General features: G+C 36.4%; 1 protein-coding gene across 1 annotated transcript in view; it reads right to left on the reverse strand.

Moving 5' to 3' along the window:
- LOC309631148 (uncharacterized protein) overlaps positions 1-23,872 on the reverse strand; it is a 595,395-nt gene that overhangs the window by 333,679 nt on the left and 237,844 nt on the right. Inside the window, exon 4 of the mRNA XM_082397251.1 lies at positions 14,670-14,728. The gene's annotated coding sequence lies outside the window, so the exon portion shown is untranslated. The remainder of the gene's footprint in view (positions 1-14,669; positions 14,729-23,872) is intronic.

Consider the following 23,872-nt stretch of genomic DNA (forward strand, 5'->3'; position numbering starts at 1 on the left):
AGTCAAAACTTGCTTATAAACAATCCCATGAAATGCATTAATGTCCTTAGAAGGAATGCATTAACTTTTTTTTTTTTTAGCATCTTTATTGGAGTATAATTGCTTTACAATGGTGTGTTAGTTTAGTTTCTGCTTTATAACAAAGTGAATCAGCTATGCATATACATATATTCCCATATCTCCTCCCTCTTGTGTCTCCCTCCCTCCCCCCATATCCCACCCCTCTAGGTGGTCACAAAGCACCCAGCTGATCTCCCTGTGCTATTCGGCTGCTTCCCACTAGCTATCTATTTTACATTTGGTAGTGTATATATTTCCATGCCACTCTCTTACTTCTTCCCAGCTTACCCTTCCCACTCTCTGTGTCCTCAAGTCCATTCTCTACATCTGCATCTTTATTCCTGTCCTGCCCCTAGGTTCTTCAGAACCTGTGGTGTTTTTTTTTTTTTAGATTCCATATATATGTGTTAGCATACGGCATTTGTTTTTCTCTTTCTGACTTACTTCACTCTGTATGACAGACTCTAGGTCCATCCACCTCACTACAAATAACTCAATTTTGTTTCTTTTTATGGCTGAGTAATATTCCATTGTATATATGTGCCACATCTTCTTTACCCATTCATCTGTCGGTGGACACTTAGGTTGTTTCCATGTCCTGGCTATTGTAAATAGTGCTGCAATGAACATTGTGGTACATCACTCTTTTTGAATTATGATCTTCTCAGGGTATTTGCCCAGGAGTGGGATTGCTGGGTCGTATGATAGTTCTATTTTTAGTTTTTTAAAGAACTTCCATACTATTCTGCATAGTGGCTGTATCAATTTACATTCCCACCAACAGTGCAAGAGGGTTCCCTTTTCTCCACACCCTCTCCAGCATTTATTGATTGTAGATATTTTGATGATGGCCATTCTGACTGGTGTGAGGTGATACCTCATTGTAGTTTTGATTTGCATTTCCCTAATGATTAGTGATGTTGAGCATCCTTTCATGTGTTTGTTGGCAATCTGTATATCTTCTTTGGAGAAAGGTCTATGTAGGTCTTCTATCCATTTTTGGATTGAGTTGTTTGTTTTTTTGATACTGAGCTGCATGAGCTGCTTGTAAATTTTGGAGATTAATCCTTTGTCAGTTGCTTCATTTGCAAATATTTTCTCCCATTCTGAGGGTTGCCTTTTCATCTTGTTTATGTTTTCCTTTCTTCTAAGACCAGGAACAAGACAAGGTTGTCCACTCTCACCACTATTATTCAACATAGTTTTGGAAGTTTTAGCCACAGCAATCAGAGAAGAAAAAGAAATAAAAGGACTACAAATCGGAAAAGAAGAAGTAAAGCTGTCACTGTTTGCAGATGACATAATACTATATATAGAGAATCATAAAGATGCTAGCAGAAAACTACTAGGGCTAATCACTGAATTTGGTAAAGTTGCAGGATACAAAATTAATGCACAGAAATCTCTTGCATTCCTATACACTAATGAAAAATCTGAAAGAGAAATTAAGGAAACACTTCCATTTACCACGGCAACAAAAAGAATAAAATACCTAGTAATAAACCTATCTAAGGAGACAAAAGACCTGTATGCAGAAAACTATAAGACACTGATGAAAGAAATTAAAAATGATACAAACAGATGGAGAGATATACCATGTCCTTGGATTGCATTAACCTTTTTAAATGCAGTACCAATAGCTCAACAGAAAGCCCAGTGCAATTATCCTCTGAAAAAATGATAATAAGGAGGAATGGCAAGGATTATCTCACATTAAAGGGACATCAGAGTCTTTATTGTAACAAATGTTCTGTGCATTATGCTTAATACTTAATATCATTTATTTAATGGCCTAGATTGGGTTGGGAAACTACAACCTGCAAGCTAAGTCCAGTCCACCACCTGTTTTCTGAGTAAAGTTTGACTGGAACACAGCCACATCCATTTATTTATGTGTTTTTTTTTTTCCTGGCTGTTTTCAAGCTACAACATCAGAGATAAGTAGATGCAACAGACTGTATGGCCAACAAAACCTAAAAACAGTTACCATCTGGCCCTTTAGAGAGAAGTATGCTGACCCTGGTCTATCTCTAAACAGAACTTATTTAAGAGAGTAGTAGCCTTCTTTTAGTCAACTTTTATACCAAGTTCTTGAAGTTCACACATATGGTTACCACTCATATGGAAAACTTTTCATCTAAATTCCATTTGGCACTAGTAAGAGAAGGAAATGGAATCGCTGATTCTTCTTGAAGTCCAAAAATGTTGTTCTTACAGTAAGTATTTTTGTGTGTTTGAATAGCACAGGCTTTCATTTTAAAAGATAGCTTATGAAATTAAGCCCGTTTTGAAACAGTAAGTTGAGGAGAAAATTGCTCTTTAAAAGCTCAAAAAAGGCTTCTTTAAACCAACACTTGATAAAACAAAGCTCTCAAATTTTCAGGCTTCATTCAACTGTCTCTGGTTCCCCTAAATTCACAGCCCTCTAACAGAAAATATGTTAAATAGTAAGAAACCCATAGTGAACTGTGCTGTTTTAAATGACTTTGTAACATCTGTTTAACACGAAAAATTCAGTTGCAACTATTCTATTTATTGCCATAGGCAAACTGTAATTCCATTCCTACTCAACTGTCCTGTGTAAAAACAACCATATAGATTCCGTACTCAGAAACTGACACCCAACAGCTTGATTTATATTCCAGCTCTTTAACCCAGTGAACATCCTGAGCCAAGTTAAATTAAATGTCTTCAGTGCTGGTGCACAGTAAGTTGGTGTGATGTTGATTTGTTTTCTGACATTATCTACCTGAGTAGTTTGAGGTGAGAGTTTGGAACCAGTAGAATTGAAGGCTGGAAGGACCCTTTGTGACAATAGCCACACAGCTAGTATTTAGCAGACTTCATGAGAGAATCCAGGAGTCCTATTTTTGATTAAAACACTGGCAAACATCTAAAAGCTTGACAAGACCAAGATGGGGCACAACAGGCACTCTCACTGATGGTGGGAGTGTGAACTGGCACATCACTTTGAACAACAATTTGGCATTATCGTGTAAACTAAATATGTGCATATCCTAACATCCAGCAAGTTTACTTCTGGGTATATTATCTAAAGAAACTCTTGTACTTGAACACTGAGTCATAATCCAAAATGTTCAATGCAACATTATTTGTAACCAAAAAAAAAAAAAAAACAGGAAATATCTCAGATGTTCATCAATAGGAACAAATGGATAAATAAATTGTGATACATTAATGCAATGGTATACTATGTAGCAGAAGAACTGAATGAATTAAAACTACAGTCTGGAAGAATCTCAAAAACAAAACGTTGAATGAAAAAAGCAAATCTCAGAGGAATATACATAGTGTGAGGGTGAATTTAACTTAGCTAGGTCACAGTACCCAGTGTTTGGTCAAACACCAATCTAGACATTGCCATGAATTAATACTTAGATGGGATTAATATTTAAGTTGGCAGACTTTGAGTAAAGCCCATAATGTGGGTGGGCCTCATTCAGTCAGTTGGAGGCCTTATAAGAAAAGCCTGAGGTTCCCCAGGGAAGAAGGAATTCTGCCTCCAATGTGACTTTGGACTTGAGCTGCAACACCAACTCTTCCCTGGGTGTCCAGCCTGACACCCTGTCCTGCAGATTTCAGACTTGGCAGGTTCAACAATCACATGAGCCAATTCCTTAAAATAAAATAACTTGAATGTATATTAGTAGTAGAATGTAGTAGTAGTTGATGGTGCATATACATATTATGTAATATTCTGAAGGTATTAATAAGAATGAGTAAAATTATACTATATCTACTTGTTGGACTAGATGGCCATGATACATTTTTAGTGATAAGATCAAATTTCAGAGTAATCTGTTGAGGTAGATACCATGTTTGTTTTTAAGCACACACACACACACACACACACACAAACACACACACACAGAAAATACACCTCTTTGCATATGATTGAATAAACACAGAAATATCTAGAAATAAAGATGCAAGCAGTTAACATTAGTTAGCTCAATGTGGAACAAAGAGAGTTGAGAATATTAACTTTTCATTTATATATTTTTATTGTTTAACCTTAAAAATAATCAAGTATTATTCTCATAAAATAAAACAAATTCAGTTAACAAAATGAACTCAAAGACCCCATTGGGCATCTAAGGTCCTTTAACTGCATAGTCGATCACTAATTATATACATAATCTTTGATTATAATCTTTCTTTTTAATACTTAATCCTAAATCTAAAGATCAACTTTCAAGTGGGTCTACCAATCTTTGCTTCCCATCTGAGCCTGAAGGTAAATCTTTTGCTTTCAATTTCTCCAAAGCCTCTTTTTCTCCTATATCTCTATTTCTCAACTTGCACAAGAAAGAGCCAACAGGAAAAAGAAAAATGTGTTTATATTCTTGCCTGTCATTCTCTGACTACCTATTTTTATCTTTGTTTCTCTTGATAGTCCCCCAGGAAAATATGTAGATAATTTTAAAAAATAAAACAAAATATAATAATGCCAGAATGTTATTTAAAATTTTTTGCTTGCTTTTATATATTTTTAATGGAGTATAATAAACTTTCATCTCTTTTACTGATGCCTAATAGTTTGAGCTGGGTGTCACTTTATTTTGATAAAGTAACTATAATTACCCTCAAAGGAATTATATCCCTTCCAATATACAAGATTAGTATCAATCTTATTAAAAACAAGATTACATGATTACACACACAAGAATAATACTACTGGCTAATCCTCTCTATGACAACTGCTTTGAATTACTTTCAAAGAGCAGACATAAATAGTAAACCCATTCTTGTTGATTCATTAACACTTTCTCGCTAATTTTCCCTCTGAATTTGAAATTAGCATTAGGCAAAATAAGATCCACATCTAGCCATTTCTTTTTCTTTTTTTTAAGAAATTTACACTACAGTTATAATTTCTAATGTCATTTTTTTTAATTAATTAATTTTATTTATTTATTTTTGCTGTGTTGGGTCCTCGTTTCTGTGCGAGGGCCCCCTCCAGTCGTGGCAAGTGGGGGCCACTCTTCATCGCAGTGCGTGGGCCCCTCACTATCGCGGCCTCCCCCGCTGCGGAGCACAGGCTCCGGACGCGCGGGCTCAGTAGTTGTGGCTCACGGGCCTAGCTGCTCCGCGGCACGTGGGATCCTCCCAGACCAGGGCTCGAACCCGCATCCCCTGCACTAGCATAGCCATTTCTGATAAGCACATACTTTGATGTTTCTTTGGTTTTGAATTCTATGACTTAGACAAATAACTCAGGTATGAGGATGTTTCCTCTAATTTTATACACAGGTTGTATTCGAAGAATACCCCATTGTCAAGATATCTGTGATTGCTGGCAAATGTTCCTCTTTTTTAGTCACCTTGCCTACACCACATGCAGATCTCATTCGTGACTCCATCTCTGTGTGCTACTCCCAGAACTAGTTGTGGTTACTTACTTAGAGCTACAGCGATTCATGTATAATCTATGTGCCCCCTTGAGATCTGGAAATTACCCGCAGTAAGCATGTTAAAGAGGCCAAACTACACATTGCTATAGTCTGAGTCCAGAACAGAGGCTCTTCTCATAGGACTCCCACAATATATTCAACTCACCAAGCCATTTTGGGCCCATAACACTAACAAGTGAATTCCAGGTCAATCTCACATTCCCCTCTGCAATTACTTTTTCAAACTTCTTTACACTTCTCAAACTGCAAATCTGCTCATCTTTCTACTTCCTCCTCCAAAGTCACCTCATTTCCAATTTACTGAGAATAGAAGCCATGAGACAGGAACTCCCTGTTCTCTCCATCCACAAACCTACGTGTGCACATTTCTCCTTCTCCCTTTGATTAATAAAAGGCCAATTTTCTTTTAGCTAAACTCTAAATCCTCTTTCCTCAGAAATTTTGCACTATTAATTGTCCCTTCAAAACATTTTCCTTCCATTTTTCTCTATGAATCAGTCTCACGAAAAAGTAATATTTCTCAAGTATCTCCCACTTCAAAAAAAACAAAAAACAAAACCACACATTTAATCATGTCCCCATTTCCCACCTTTCCAACAGCAAGACATTTGTCATAATCAACAGAAAAGTACTGAAAACATAAATACATAATTCAGGAACTCATCACAAAATGAACGCCCATGAACTCACTACCCGGTTGAAGAACTAAACACTGCCAGCTCCCACGAGACCCTCTCCCAGTTCATGCCCTTTCCCAATCATTACTCCCTTCCCTCTGCCCAAAGGTGACTACTATCATGGCTTAGAATACTGTAGTTCAGAGTTTTTATAAGTTGATCATATGAATACCCTTATTATTATTATTTCTCAACACTGTATTTTAAAAATGCATCCATATTGGTACAGTGATTCATTTATTTTTATTGTTTATAATTTTTCGTGGTATGAATAAGTTCAGTGATTTTTAACAAAATAAATAGTCATGTATCCACCACCACACACAAGATATAGAACATTTCCAACACCCCAAAAAGCTTTCTCCTGTCCCTTTACAGCCAATTCCCTTCCCCACCCACAGACCTGGGCAACCATTAATTGGCTGTCATTATAATTTTGCCTTTTCTAGAATTTTACATAAATAAAATCATAGAGTATGTAGTCTTTTATGTCTGTCTTATTTCACCTAGCATAATGCTCTTGAAATTCATCCATGCTGTAATGTGTGTTGGTAGTTTGCTCTTTTTTATCACAAAGTTGTATTTCATTGTAGGAATATATTTGTAATCTGTTTATACATTGAGCAGTTCTTGGACATAATTCGCTGTAATTTTAATTTGCATTTTCCTTATTACTGACAGGGTTGTTTACCAGCCATTTATCTATCTTCTAAGTGCTTGTCCAACATTCCTGCCCATTATTCTATAGGTAGACTTATTCATTTGAAGGGATATAAGATCTTTGTTATTATTTTGATTGCCTTGCTTTTTCATTTCTTAATGGTATCTTTTGATGAATGGAAATGATCATTTTTATTGTAGTCAAAAATATTGATTATTTCCCTTTTGGTTGATATATTTTGTATCCTGTTTAAAAAAATCTTTCTGAATCCCAAGAACATTAAAATGTGTTCATTTATTATCCTATACAAGCTGCATTTGTTTGTGTTTCATATTTAGATCTACAGTGAACCTGAAATTAATTTTTGTGTACAGTGTGAGATAGGGGTTAACTTTCTTTTTCCTTTTTATTTGTGTATTTGTTTGGAAAAAATATGCAGTTAAACTAATACCACTTTTTGAAAAGTCTATCCTTTCCCATCAACCTATGTATTCTTGGTATGGTAAGGATTATTAATTTTTAACCATAAATGGATGCTAAATTTTATCAAATGCTATTTTGGGGTATCTATTGAAATGAATATTTTATTTTTCTCCTCTATTGTGTTAATTTGGTGGATAACACTGATTGACTCTTGAATATTAAATCACCCTTGCATTACCGGAATAAGTCTAAATTGGTTGTGATACATTACGCATTTTGTATGTTGCAGGATTTGGTTCATGAGTCTGACTGCCTTATTATTGTTCTTTTCTTTAACGTCCTTGTTAGGTTTTGGAATCAGGGTTATGTTACTTCACAATGTAAGTTGGGAAGTCATTCCTTTTCTATGGAAAAGTTTGTGTAAGACTGATATTATTTGTTTCTTAAATATTTGGTAGAACTCACGAGTGACACCATCTAAGCCTAGAATTTCCTTTGCGGGAATAATTTTAATTATAAAATCAATAGATTTAATGGTTAACAACACAATTCAATTGGTTATTTCTTCCCAATTGAATTTTGGTTAAGTTTTTCTTTCCTAGAAATTTCTACATTTCATCTGATGTTTGCTCATAACAGTCTCTCATGGTGGCTTTAATGTTTGTAGGATTTGTAGTGATGTCCCCCCTTTTGTATATCTGCTATTTTTCATTTTGCCTTCTCTCATTTGTCTTCATCAATCTCATGACGCATTTACAATTTTATAACCTTTTAAAAGAATAAATTTGTCAGTTCTCTCAACTGTAGGCTTGTTTTCTATTTTGTTAATTTCTTCTTTTATCTATTTTCCCCTTCATTTTGCTTTATTTGGATTAAATTTGCTGTTCTATTTCTATAGTCTTGCTCCAAACATTTGAGAGTGCTACTTATTTAAAACTTGCAAGTCACAAATAGCTGTTGATTGAAATATACTACCTAGAAAAAGTATATTTTTAAAATAATAATATTTTAGAATATTTGTAAATCCATGGTTTTTATATGACTGAAATTTAGTAAAATAAAATGATACCTATATTTAATTATCATTGCACATGTCTGGGCATTCTGTTTTGGAATGAGAGTGTTTGAATAGATAAAAAATAAAATCATGCCTAAATCATAATTATCATATATTTTCCAGAAAAATTATTTTTTACTTCTTTTCAGCACAATCATTAATTATATTGATATAATTAAGAATTTTATGTAATTTTCTAATGACAAATTTAAACTTTTTATTGAAATATTATAGTTCTTAGATGGTTTTAAATTAATTTCAATTTGGAGAAATTTTACTCTACTGAGTCTAAGGCAACTGGATTGTCAATTGTCAAATTTAACCAAGAATTTTATGTATATATATATATATATATATACACACACACATATATATATAATCTTCAAGTACTGCAATGGAGTTATATTTGATAGATTATTAGTACTGCAAAAAATATTACAAAATATTGAATGTCCTAATGTAAATTATTATCACACAATTTACAGAGAGCAAATTCAAGCTTCCTCAGTTTTCTGTCCTATCCAGGCCTTCACCAGGCCTTCACCAGATTGGATGATGCTCACCCACATTGGGGAAGGCCACCTGTTTTACTCAATCCACCAATTCAAATGCTAATCTCTTTCAGAAATACCCTCATAGACACACCCAGAAATAATGTTTAACTAGATATCTGGGCATCCCACAGCCCAGTCAAGTTGACACACAAAATTAACTATCATACCCTTATTGCACACATTCTTGTGGAACTGTCTCTCAAACACCCTGCCTTCACCATTCAAGAAATGGAAGCATTCTCTAAGCCAATTAGGTTTCCTGCTTTGAATCTTTCAATCTTGATCAGTAGGATGCAAATTGTATACAGGGAGCGGTGGAGAGTGGGGCTGATTCACCCAAGTAACGATATTTGGAAATGACTTTACAGTGATCAGTTCATGTTATTTACATGAATATTTACAGTGATTTACTTCATGTTCTCCTAATAATGGTTTGTGTTGCTTGAAATAAAAAACAAACCACCAAACAGTAACAACAGTACTTAGTTACAAATTAAGGATACTATTCAATTTATAATTTTCCTTTAAACTGTCAGACTACATCAAAGAAGAAGAATCAGTTTAATGATGACGTAAGTTTAAAACTCCTCTACCACATCTTAATCTCCTTTTCTAGCAAGAATGAAAAGGCGAGGCCTCAAGCTTAGGATTTAGGGCAAATAATAGTATATACTGCTAGAATTTAACGAAATTGTTATTATATTTTCTTCTATACTTCTGTCTATATTAGGTGTTAATGGTTTTCCGTTTATGATATGTCACATAAAATTGCTTTAAAGAAACATAATTCAAATAAAAATATCAAATAAAAGATTTAGCAGTTTGAAAGGTGATATGGAAAAAATCAAGAACATGTTTTGAGAATGACTGAAGTTTGGGAAACAGCCCAGTTGAAGGAATCTGGGCAGTGGCTAGTTCAGTGGTTAGTCTAACCCACTCTTGATCATACTCCCATGACCAACTGTCCCTTCTTCCCAAATTTCCCTTCAAAAAAAAATCTCAACTTCTTTCATTAATGCTTGTTGCCTTACTTTCATAAGTTTCTTTCCTGATTATCTTCTTTGGATTTCTCAGATTGACTTTGTCTAAGTTCTACATACATCAAAGGCTGACTCTGTATACAACAGAGCAGATTCTGCTATGGAATGGTTAAAACAGCAGGCCCTCCAAAAGTCATCCAAAAAAGCAAACGCTTCTAAGGCAGTTTATTTTTAATGTATAAATTAGTCAGAGAAAAAATGATTTTAAGTGTTTTTTGTGTGCACAAGGCCACCCTGCAATGCCAGATGAATCCCATCGTCCAGAAATAGCTTAGTTGCATCCCAGTCACTGTGAAACCCTCAAGCTCACTTTAAGACAGGCACTAGGCTTTGAATGCATAGAAACTTTTGAAATGCAAGTGACTGCAAGGTCTATCTTTCCTAGTTACAAAAAGCTCTTCTGAAAACGGCTGTTCTTTATACCCCTTGCATACAATTTCTCCACATTCCTTCCACTCCCTCCCCACTATTTTGCTACGTTTTTGTTGGATCTTAACCTCCTTATAGTTCTTCTGTTTTTCATTTGTGGTGATGAAATCAATAATTAGACTAGGATGTGAATCCAACTAAAGTTGTCTTCTTTTTAAAATTGAGAATAAAACCAACACTTTGTTTTCATTTCTATTCTTCAGCAGTCTTTAATTGCATTTCTCAGGGAAATTTTATCAGAGTATTCAATACTGATAACATTGCCAAATCTTATTTTCAAAGTTGGGGTTTTTCATATGGGCTGTGCTTGGCACTGCACTCTGCCTGATTTGGATTTTATTTGATCACTTTGGCTTCAACTGACATTGGGAGGCAAAGAAAACCAGCAATCAGCCTGCCATGAATTTGCCATGGGACCACATGCTGCTGCAGAAACAAACATATAAATGTGCTGAGGAAAGACAAATCCACAGCAGGCAGATTACAGCATGGTCCCCATGCACTATAGGCTTCAGGAAAAGCGAAGCCTGAAGCAGGAGCATAGAATGAGGAAGGTGCCAGAGAGGCGTATGTACATTCTTCCTGAGATAATCCTTTTAAAAGAGAGGAGCCACTGCACTTCTGTCACTAAAGGAAGGAAGGCAGTGTGACAAGGTAAACACAGTACTGGGCTAGAAGTTATGAAGACTAGGTGTGAGACCAAGCTCTGCCATTGAATACTTCCGTGGTTTGGAGTAAGGCAGGCAACACCCCTGAGCTTTAGTTTCCTTTTCTGCAAATGGGATTAAGAACGATGGCCATAAATAACCCTCAGCACATTGTGAAGACCAAATATAGAAATGCTTATGAAAACTGTCTTATGAAATATAAAACTTTACAAGACTATATAAAATGGTCTAATCATTATCTTAAAGTTATTAATAATAATAATAATAACAGTAAACACCTTGCTCCTGAGTTGGGCAAGCAGCAACTAGTATTCAAGCAGTATATGTATAAAGATAAATTTAAATGGCATCTAAATCTCACAGGAAATTTTTATGCTTTCATTTTCAAATAGGGTCTCTTCACGATGGATCATTCATTATTAGAGAGTTTCTCAGTGGAAAGAAAAAGATTATCCATGGGAGAGATTGCAATGGAATAAGCTGATTTTAACATGCAAAATGGCTGTTTTTATGTATGTTTATAAAAACTCTTTAGTTCCTTCTCTAGATGTTCTCTGAATATTCCTCTTCCCAGAAATCCATTTACTTTCTGCATTTTAATAACGCTGCTGTTTTCTGAACAGTTGCATAATACTGAGAGTGTTAAGTACAAAGTCAATAGAAGTATTTATGAAATCCAGACATGGCTACTAATAAAATGGGAGAATAAACAAGCAAGCTTAAAACAATAGGATATATACTATTCGCCAAAGGTCCTTGAACACTTAGTTCATAGGGCAGGTAGAAACAGAACCAGACAATAAAAGAAAAACAAAACAAAACAAAATCATGTGTATAGAATAAACTTGGTTAGAGTGTTAGGAAACAGTCATGAGATGAACTACAACAACGCACTACCAATTTTTTAAGTTACTTAAAAATTAAGTTAATGTTTAACTACTACAACATGTGTGTGTGTGTGTGAAATGGTTCTATTCCATCATTAGTGAGGCATGAATTTTTGTTTTGTTTTTTATGTCAGTCATAGTAATATTATGGTCTGGCTAATTGTAAAACACTAGGCAAATAAAAGAACAGATCTCCAAAACCGCATGACTGTTCACAAGCAGTATTTGCTTCAACTGACTTTGTTTGATAATTTATACCATGTTTCTTTAGTTACCAATTCCATCCTGTTACAGTCAAACTTTCTGTATCTCAGTGTTTTTAAAATACCCCTTGTAAACAGAATTTGGCTTAAAAAAGCAAAAATCTAGTCAGGTAATTTTTGTCTTATAATTGGAGCATTTAATCCATTTGCATTTAATATAATTACTGATAAATTTGTGCAGGTTTTTTTTAAAGTCTACACTTTGAAATAATTATAGATTCATAGGAAGTTGCAAAGATAGTACAGAAAGGATTCTTGTACACTTCATTCACTTTACATCTTATATAATTATAGTATAATACCCAAACCAGGAATTTGACGTTGGTACAATGTGTGTACATAGAATGCAGTTTTATCACCTGTATAAGTTTGTGTAACCACAGTCGCAAACAAAACAGAACTATTCCATCACCACAAAGGTTTCCCTTCTGCTACTCCTTTATAGTCACAGCCACCCCCTAAGCTCACCAGCCCTAAATGATGGTAAACACTAATCTACTTTCCATCTTTATAAATTTTTCATTTTGAGAATGTTATATAAGTGGAATCATACAGTGTGTAACCCTTCCGAGATCTTTTTTCAACAAGCATAATGCCCTTGATTCATGCAAATTATTACATGTATCAAATAGTTTCTTCTTTTTTTTTAAAATTAATTTATTAAAAAAATTTTTTTTTTTAATTTTTGGCTGCATTGGGTCTTCGTTGCTGCATGCAGGCTTTCTCTAGTTGCAGCGAGCAGGGGCTACACTTCATTGCGGTGCTCGGGCTTCTCACTGTGGTGGCTTCTCTTGTTGCAGAGCACAGGCTCTAGGCACATGGGCTCAGCAGTTGTGGCTCGCGGGCTCTAGAGCGCAGGCTCAATAGTTGTGGCCCACGGGCTTAGTTGCTCCGCGGCATGTGGGATCTTCCCAGACCAGGGATCGAACCGGTGTCCCCTGCATTGGCAGGCAGATTCTTAACCACTGTGCCACCAGGGAAGTCCCTCTTCTTTTTTATCGCTTAGTAGGACTCCATGGTATGGATGTACCAAGTTTGCTTAACCATTCCCCTATTGAGGGATATTTTGGTTTTATCCAGTTTTTGACTATTACCAACAAAACTGCTATGAACAATCATGTGTAGATTTTTGTGTGAAAATATGTTTTCATTTCTCTGGGAGAAATGCCCAGCAATGCAATTGACAACATGTATGGTAAATGTGTGTTTAATTGTTTAAAAAACTGACAAACAGATTTTCAAAGTGGCTGTACCATATTACTTTCCCATGTATGAGATCCATTTCTCTACATACTTGCCAGCATTTGATACTGTCACTATTTTTTTATTTTTGCAATTCTAATACGTATGTAGTGATGTCTCATCTTGGTCTTTATTTTCATTTCCCTAATGTCCAGTCATGTTGAACATCTTTTCATGTGCTTATTTCCCATTCATGTATCCTCTTTGGTGAAAGGCCTCTTCATATCTTTTGCCCGTATTCTAATTGGATTGTTTTACTGTTGAGTTTTGAGAGTTTTTCTATATTCTAGATATGAGTTCTTTGTAAGACATATGGTTTGCAAATATTTCGTCCCAGTCAGTAGCTTGTCTTTTCATCCTCTTCATATGATACTTTTGTACAGCAAAAGTTTTTAATTGTGATGCAGCTTATCAGCATTTTTCTTTTTTGGATCTTGCTTTTGGTGTCATGTCTAAGAACTCTTTCCCCAAACTTCAGGTCCTGAATATTACATCCTATGATTTCTTCTATCAGCTTTATGATTTTATGTTTACATTTAAATCTGTAATCCATTTTTGGTTAATTTTTGCATGAGGTTTAGGTTCTTTTTTATTGGGGAGGCAGTGGATGTATATCCAATTGATTTAGCACCATTTGTTAAAAAAATTAGCCTTTGCCTATTGAATTGCTTTTGCACCTTTGTTGAACATCAATTGGCTATATTTTTGTGGGTTCTGGGTTCTCTATTCTGTTTCATTGATCTAAATGTCTACACTCTGCCAATACCACACGGTCTTGATTATTCTAGCTATATAGTATAAGTCTTGAAATCAGGTAGACTAATTTCTCTCACTTTATTCTTTTTCAAAATTGTTTTACCTATTCAGCTTCACCTTTCCATGTAAAGTTTAAATCTACTGTATTACTTGCTTCTTTCCATTTATCCCACCTGTTCTGTGTCTTTGTTTTTTTTTATGAAGTTATTTATTTGCTTCTTTCTTTTCTTCTTGTTGGATTATTTTCTATTACTTTACCACCTCTCTCCATTAGCTTGGAATTTATATGCTGTTTTATTATTTTTTCAGTGCTTACCCTAGAGACTTATAAAATAAATTAATTGGTACTTTACCCTCTTCCTAGACAATGGAAGAATCTTAAAACACTTTACTTCATTCTTCCAATTTAGATGACATTGTTATAATTTATTTTAATCCTCTCTCTATATATTAAATGACATAAAATTTTATTATTATTTTAAACAGATAACACTAATTTATTGAATGATATACTTACCATTTTTGTTGCTCTTGGGTGCATCTCTGAGCTTCCACATGGAGTCATTTTTCTTCTGCCTAAAAAAGAATATTCACTTTTATTGCTTTCATTGTGGGTCTGATGGTGAAAAAGTATCTTATTTTTGTTTAACTGAAAATGTTTTTACTTCACTTTCATTTTCTAAGCATATTTTCCACAAGGTATTGATTTATTGGTTGATAGTTATTTTTTTTCAATCAGGTGTCAAGATTTTGAAGATTCTGTTGTCAGCTCTCAGCACTATTGTTGATCCTTTACATTTACTTTGCCTTCTCACCACCGACAACAAGAATCCTGCCTTCACTTGATTTAAATTTTGTTTGCCTTTTTTAGTCAACAATTCAACAATTTTACTACCATGTATCTAGATATTCCTTCTTTTTATTTATGCTGGCCAGGATTTTCAGGGCTTTGTGATGTGTCTTTCATCAGTTTTCAAAAGTTCTCAGCTATTCTCTTTTAAAATACTGCTCTTGCCCTGTTTTCTCTCTCCTCTTCTTTTGAGATTTCAATTACATATTTTTCACTTTCTTATTGTGTCTTCTCTTATGCTCTTTTCTGCATATTCCATTCCTTTAGTCACTCCATGACTCATTCTGTATAATTTATTCTGACCTATATTCCATCTCACCAATTCTTCCTTTAGTTCCATCTAATCTGCAACTAAACCCAACCATTGAGCTCTTAATTTGGGTTACTGTACTTTGAAACTTAGAACTTCAATATGATTACTTTTTAAAGTTTCTATTTTTTTCCTGCCAGAATTCTCATTCTTGTCTCTTTTTTCCTTGAACAATAAAAATGATAGTTATTTTAATGGTCTATGATAACACCAATATCTGGAACACTGAAGATCTATTTCTATTGTCTTGTATTTCCATTCATTCCTGTTCATGTTTGTTATCTTGTCTCTGCATGTGCATGGATATTTTTAAACAATGTGCCAGACATTTTATTTGTAATATTGTTTGTATAAATAAATTGAGGACTAGGATGGTGTCGTCTTCTATCAGAAAATATTTGTATTCATTCCTGTCAGTTGCCTGTTGGCACCATAATTCTGGGATCACCTCAGTTCAATTATAGGGGTTAAAAGGGATCCTAAAATGAGCTGCAGTTCCTTTGAGAACCTGTTTACTTTTTTTTTTTTAAATCATTTATTTATTTATTTATGTCTGTGTTGGGTCTTCGTTTCTGTGCGAGGGCTTTCTCTAGTTGCGGCAAGTGGGGGCCACTCTTCATCGCGGTGCGCAGGCCTCTCACTGTCGCGGCCTCTCTTGTTGCGGAGCACAGGCTCCAGATGCACAGGCTCAGCAATTGTGGCTCACGGGCCTAGTCGCTCCGCGGCATGTGGGATCCTCCCAGACCAGGGCTCGAACCCGTGTCCCCTGCATTGGCAGGCAGATTCTCAACCACTGCGCCACCAGGGAAGCCCCTGTTTACTTTTAATTTACCCTTTCTCCTAGGGTACAACCCTTTGGGGCTCCAAACACAAGTAAAGTAAGATCCATCAGGCTTTGCCCCTCGACAGAACTTGGATTCTTTGTACTTTTAGCCCTTTAAACCTGTCAAATGTGCTGTTCAGCCTCTTACCTGTCCATCTGAACCATCAAAAGTGGCCATAAACACTGGTCTCTATTCTCCATATATTCTTGTTCTCGCCTATTTTTAACCGCTTTACCCAGTAGGCTCATTGTCTACCTCACTTCTAGAACTTCTAAGGTACTGACCCCTCCCTCTTCACCAATTATGATTCATACTCTCCTCTCTATGCTGCTGATGGATGCTAAGGGGCGGGGGGTGTCTCGACTTCTCTTGCCTCATATTTCTATGAGGAACTTCCTACTCCTTTTCCCTTGGCCTCTCTCTCCTCATTCCTTTCCCACACTTCCCTCTGGGAGGATGAGTGAGTCAGTGTGATGTGAGTTTGGGAGAAGCCTCTTGTGGGCTGTGCTCCCTTACCAAGCTGGTTGCCTGTACAGAGAGGGCATTGTATTTTGCTCTCAACCATGTGGGCTGTCCCCATCCCTGCAAAAGGAATTCCAGCAGATTTGAGTGCTAGATTAAATCCATTACGGAGAATAAAGAAAATATTAAATGTCCATTTGGCCAAATAGTAAATTGTATTCTCTGATGCAACTTTTATACATAAAAAACTACTATTTTGGTCTCTTTTTGTTTGGCTTCTGTCTTCTTTTTCAATAAGTTCCAAGCTCAGGAGGGGAAAAAAAAAGGAGTGTTATTTATTGATTCCCTAAAAAGCCTCCAAATGGCTATTCACCAAAAATCTCTCTTATAACTCATTGTACGGTGGAAGATCTTCATCCTCATCTTCATCAGTGTGTGTCATCACCCCAGGGTCATGCCTGCAGCTTGAAGCAACAGTACTGATACATCCAGCCATATGCTTTTTTTTCCCCATTGCCATATTCTGTTCACAGTCTGAGATTAATGACATGTTTAGAGTCATAGCAAACTGAAAATAATGAATGTGAAGGTACTTCCCCAAAAACACGAGACATAGCATCATAAAATGGAACAAAAGCAACTGGCAACCTGTGTGTTCTGCCCACAGTTATAATATCAAAGTTTACCTTCTCTGAACAAAGTAACCAAATTATTAACTACAGTTTACTTTTTTACAGTATGTGGGTTTTTTTAAATAAAATATTACACAGCCACCAATGAGACCTGATGTCATCTAAGCCAAGGGAACTGTTTCCCCAACCCAGCTAGAACAAAAGAGCCTGAACAATATGAACAGTAGTGCAGACTTGGTCCTTAAACCCACAAACTGTGTTTATATAGACAAAACCATAGATAAAACTCCTTTTATATTAAAACTTTTCCATGAGCTTTAATTTCCCTTTTTTTTTTTTTCTTTTTAGAGAACTTCTGCTTATTTGCAACTATTTCTGGGCCACAGCCGTATTCCAACAGAGCACTTTGGCAACAGCCTCTGTTGTGGTCAGCAACTCCATCTGCAGCTGGGATTTCTTAAAAGAAGTGAGTAGCATTTGCCTTATAATGCTCCAGCAACAAAACAAGGAAAACTTCCATGGGAATCACATGGTCACGGAGTTTCCCCCATCTCTCTCCTTCCCTTACTTCATGCAATCAGGGGGGTCAAAGCCACTGGTGCACATTTCAGCAAGTATGTCACTCACAGCACAGCTAATACACAGATACAATCCTAACCACTAGGCTCTGAAACAGATCGTGGGAAACTTCATTGACTAAAGTGATTGCAGGATTAATAAACTGAGTGTTTCAAGTTGGAAGTCTTGTTACAGGTTAAGACTGTATCCCCCTGAAGTAGAGACATGCCTCAGGATGGGCATCTACTTGTATGTGTATTTGATGGGGAGTGGTTCAGCTACAGAAATTGCCCAAAGACCACAAAGCCATGGAATAAATAAACAAACATCTATCTTTGCCTTAACTATAGCCACCAAAACAAAGCAAGACCAAACAACAACCAAAAAAGAAAACATAGTTTTTTGGCAAAGCAGTAATTTCTGAATTAGGAGTCAGAAGAAAGTAAGAAGACAGAAGTCATGAGACTTACAAGGTAAAAGTCACAACTAGCATCTTAAAATGAGGGAGTCTTGTCTGGCTAATCCAAGTTGAACAAAGTCACAATAAGAAATCAACCTAAATATCCAAAAAAAAATGCTGAGTTACAAAAAACAAGATTGTGAAAATGTAGATGACGGACTAAAATTTAACCTAATATCTCAAGATGCTGCCATCTTCTAATAAACTTCAAACACCAAAACAACCAAGGAAACTTCATTGAGTCACCATAAGTTTAAATAATTATCATGTTGGAATCAGAGAGATGGAAAAGCCTGTGAGAAATGTTTTGAAGCTGAAAAAACAGGCCATAGGCTTTTTGTTTATTCTTTAAAAAACTAATCTTTTATTAATGATATTTTAATGTGAACCTAAAAAATTTTCTTGCGGGGTCAACCTCTTATTGCAAACATCTGCCTTCACTTTGAGGAACCTGGTGACATTACCACCACTAGTGTACTCCAATGAAGGTCAAACACTTCTACTTTTGATGAGCAACATTTTTCAAAACTCACATTAGGCAAAAGGGCATTTCTCACAAGAAAAACATGCTATTAGCTTTGACAAAGGGCTGTTTGTGAGGTTGCCTCCTGTTTGAATTGCCCCATAGTAAGACAGATGCTGGAAAGGGAAGTTCAAGAATCGTTCGGATCCAGATCCACTTTTGGTTACTTCCTCTGCTTGCTTCCAACACAGCTGCACAGAATAAAACAAAAAGAGGAAATGGGGACACCCAGACTGAATATTATTGCCTTCAGCAAAAGCCTTCAGAAAACCCTCTCAGGAACCTGTGACATCACAGACATGTGTCATCTTCCATATAGAACTTTGCTCCAAAAGCAGCATGTATGCAATTTCTTAATGCAGACAATTGCTGAAATACAGTTAGCATACAAGGCAATAACTTAAGAAAAAGGCAACACTTAGGCAAAGTCTCTCCAGGAATTAAAATGTTGTTGTTGTTGTGTTTTAATTAATTTATTTTTGGCTGCATTGGATCTTCATTGCTGCTAACAGGCTTTCTCTAGTTGCGGTGAGCGGGGGGCTACTCTTCGTTGTGGTGCGTGGGCTTTTTATCGCGGTGGCTTCTCTTGTTGTGGAGCAGGGGTTCTAGGCGCATGGGCTTCAGTAGTTGTGGCTCATAGACTCAGTAATTATGGCTTGCAGGCTCTAGAGTGCAGGCTCAGTAGTTGTGGTGCACGGTCTTAGTTGCTCCGCGGCATGTGGGATCTTCCCGGACCAGGGATCGAATCCGTGTCCCCTGCATTGGCAGGCGGATTCTTAACCACTGTGCCACCAGGGAAGTCCCTAAAATGTTGTTATTAACTCAAAAAATTTTTCTTTTAACCAACCAAATAAACAATGGCAAGACATGGTAAGCTTTGCCCCAGAGAAAGAGACTCACAGTAAAACTCTGGACTGAATGTCAGAGGCTTGGTGCTTTAACTCTTCAGTAAGACTATGGGTAATCTTCCTAAACTTACTTCATTCCTCTGAATCCTGGTATCCTGATTAAAAAAAAGGGGGAGTTGGACTTGATGATACTTATTGTTTCTAGACATCTGTGACTGATGTCTCATGAACACATAAAAATAATATACTTAGATGTAACTCATTATCGCTACCAATGCCCAACTAATACTCCATCTTTCTCCAGTAATTCTTCAATTTAGAATGGACCAATTACCCTGTTTCCATAGCTAGAAACCTGTCAGCCATCCTCTCCTATTCTATTTTTCATAATATAGTCTTCCCTTAAGTTTTTCAGTATCATTTCGCTACATATTTTTATTTTGTGAAAACTTAGTCCTGTAAGTTTAATATCTAAATCTCTTGTTGAACTATCCACTTTTATCAACCTTCTCAGTCAAATCCTTAGCTCAGATCTGTCCCCTCTTATTCAAGCTCTGGCAAGAGTCTTCTAGCTGGTCTTCAGCCATTATGTTGCACTGTATTGCATCCCCTTACTACCTAGCTTTTTCAAAACCACCTGAGTTTCTTCTTAAAAGGTACATACTATATATTCTCTCCTACTTAAAGCCCTTCAGTTATTCCTCACAGGACACAGAATAAAGTCAAAGCACATTATGCAAAGTCTTTCAGCACCATTTCCCACAAACACTCCACCCACACTACAAAAACTCCTGATTTTCAGTATCTCCGGAATACTTTGAAACCTCTGTATATAGTGTCCTAAAGGCCTTGTTGATATAAATCTGTCCCTCAAGATTCAGCTGAAACATCAGCTCTTGTGCTTTTACTGCTAGTTTGCCCCTCTGTCCTCCAGAATTCATTCCTGGTATTTGCTTCTAAAGGGAGGAAGTTAAGCAGTGCCAAGAGACATAAGGGTCAGACATGTCTTTTTCTCTCTCTACACTAACAAAATTGAGCTCCTCTCAAGAAGAGGAAGTAGAAAAAGAAGCCACCATCCAGAAACAATGGTGAGTTGACAACTACAATCCCTTAACTTGTTCAAATACTCCAAGGATATACTGAAAGATACATTTAGTTTATCTCCGATTATCAAGAAAGAAATATTATAACTTCATAGTTGAATATCACTCTGAATATGACAGTACCTAGACAACCATGCCTTGAGGCCTAGAAAAATTAGTATAATTTATAAGTGCAGAGTGCTAGGGAAACAATCACACTCTTGAAACTGTGTCCCCGGGGGTGTTACTGCTATGGTTGTAATTAGTCTCAGGGAGGTGATAAGATACTGAGTATCTAGAAACTATAGAAAGGATACTCCTAAGAGACAAGAGAAAAATGGTGCAGAGGTTGCTACGAGACCCTGAGAAAGTTAAACTTTCCTGGGTCTCAACTTTCTGTCCTGAAAATGTGGGGAACCCAATTAGAAGATGAATAATGACATGGTGACCTCTCCTCCAATCTGTAGAAAAGTTTACAGCAGTGGTTCCAGAACTAAGTGTGCACTTCTATAGGACAAAGGTTTAGGTAGGGTGGCCATACTTCAGTTGCCTAGTTTGCTTAGGACAGTCCTAGGTTATGCAAGCTGTCTTAATATAATTATTTTTAAAATGCCTCCTTACACTTTTTAGAATGTCCCATTTTAGGTGATAAATTATATAATAACTGTAGTATGGGTTTTAATTTTTTCTCTGAAAATCGTTAGGAATTACATACATGTCTGGCTTTTGCTAAATTCACTGATTAGGGAAAAGATTGGGAGCTGGGAGTTGGACTGGAAAACTTTTAAAATCTCCTAAAAAACATGTTTCCTTTTTGTGATTTTCAATCTTTTAGCATAAATCAAAGATTCATATAGCCTTTTAAAAATAATTTCCAGGTTTTATTTACTTTGGTTTAAGTTTACAGAATTCCTATGGGACTCTATTTTTTTTTTCAAAGAATATTCTTTTTGTACTCCTCCATTGAAAGCTTCCTTGTTTAGGGAACTCAGTAAAATATATACATCATTTTACCATGTGTAGGGTTGATAGCATTTAATTAGGAAAACCAGGAGTACCAGAGGACATTTTCAAAGCAGCACCTCAGGTAAGAGACCCCCTCCCCACCTCTGCTTCAACTAATGGTTCTGCAACTCATTTTATGCTCATTGCATTACAGAATTTCCCCTAGAGAATACAAAATTCAAATCAGATGAACAGATGCTCACAAATTAAGGTACTCCATGTACAAACCTACAGCAATCATGAAGTGGTAGGTAGAGAGGAAACAAAGGAAGAAACACACAAGAAACTTAGAAACCATTAATTTCTTGTCTTTCTTTCCCCTTATCTCTTCTCATCTCCACGGTCCTCTCCCCTCCCTTTTGCCATTATTACTGCCCACCATTACACGATTTTTCCTATAACCTCTCAGTTGCCATAGACAGAGAGCTCTGCTTTCTGGCAGACAGTCACAATTGAGTTAGTGAGGGAAATGTGTTTTCAGATGCCAGAAGTCAATCTCTTTCTCTCTTCCTCTCTTCACAATCATGGAACTTGCTCTCAGTGGTCTGATTGAGAAATAGAGCTCATAAATACTGAACATTGCTTTTTTAGGCTGTGGTTCAGCAAACAGAGAAACTGGCTTTATCCTGGACAGAAATGTTTCTGTAACAACACTGGTCCCCAGTTCCTTCCCCTTCAGACGTTTTCTCTCCAGATCACAGGCTTTGACCCAGGCTTGTTAGCCAAGGATCATTCAGGCTCATCTTCACCCAAATCCTAGGTCCCAACCACTGTTTCCCAATCTTGACCCCAATCAAAATGTGCCCATCTGCTTCTGCATCCCAACCAAGCATCTAATTTCCTCCCAGGGAATAGAAAATAAGCTATCCATGCTGATGTGCCTGATAAGGACATACATTCATATTCTGTTATCTACATTTATATATATATTTTAAAACAACCTTCCTTTCACGGGAGTTAGTCCTTCTTACGTGAAAAATACTGCAGAGATCTCAAGCAGCGGTGCCTTTGAAAATCTTCTGCCTCTCGGTATATTAGAGTAGGTGTCACTGTCTCATGAAAAACAGCCACAGTTCACCAATAAACACTTTAATGAATGCTTTTTTTTGGCACATTATTATTTCCTTCCATCCTCCTTTCCCAGTTGAATTTTAAAAGATATGTTTGTTTTTACAAAACAATAATGATTTGTCATCTTTGTTGTGGAGCTTATAGAGAAATTATAAAAACCCATGTTCGTCTGTCCTCCATCATTCTTTGCATCGCATTATTTTACTTGTTAAACAATGCTTTAAAATGTCCTAGATTTATTTTTTCTACTCCGGTTACAGCAGCTCAGCGTTTGTCTCAAGAGAGCCATTCCTCAGCTGCCTTATCTGTGTCTGAGAACTTCACCAATAGACTCGGCTGTGTGGCCGCATGAGGTAAGGTCATTCAAGCTCATCTTGTCAAATTTGTCATAACCCTGAGATTTCACACCACCGAATTTCCCCTTGTGCATTCTTAGCAATGCCACACAACAGGGGATTTTAGAATGCGATATGCACTATCATAGTCTCTAAATTGAGTGGGTGTTTCAACAAAATTTCCAGCATTGTAAAATTGTGGAGCATAAAAATAAACAGATGAAAAATATTGTGGCTCATCTCAAGGTGGAAAATTCACAGCAAAAGGAAAGAAAATCTTTTCTACCCATGGTAGGGGGTTGGTGGCAGGAGGGTGTGAGATGGCATAAAAGCCACATTTCCTCTAGCTATCCAGAAAACATCTCTGTTTACCACTGTAGTGTTGCTAAGGCAACAGCAGCTACTCATGACATCACGTCGAGAAGGCTATCACAGGCACGATAGCACTGTTGTTTAAATGTTATACTTAGTCTTGTCCTTCTCTGTCTTTCCCATTCCCTAAGGGAAAGGTAAAAGGATCACTGGTAGCCAAAGACCGTAATAAAAGAGGAAAACCAGACTGTAGCCTATATTCAGCTACATGTGGATCATTCTTATTTTATTTTTAGATCAATAGTGATGAGTCAATTGTGCTTTATGGTTAACAGTTGAAGTTTGCATACATCTACACCCTAACCTCCTCACCTGCCATGTCTTCCCCAAAAATCTCAAAACGAAACAGTAGATTCTGTTGTCAATGCTGAAGGAGAAAGGGAAACAT

The sequence above is a fragment of the Balaenoptera borealis genome, assembly GCF_965194805.1.
Source record: "Balaenoptera borealis genome assembly, chromosome: 6".
Lineage (NCBI taxonomy): Eukaryota > Metazoa > Chordata > Mammalia > Artiodactyla > Balaenopteridae > Balaenoptera > Balaenoptera borealis.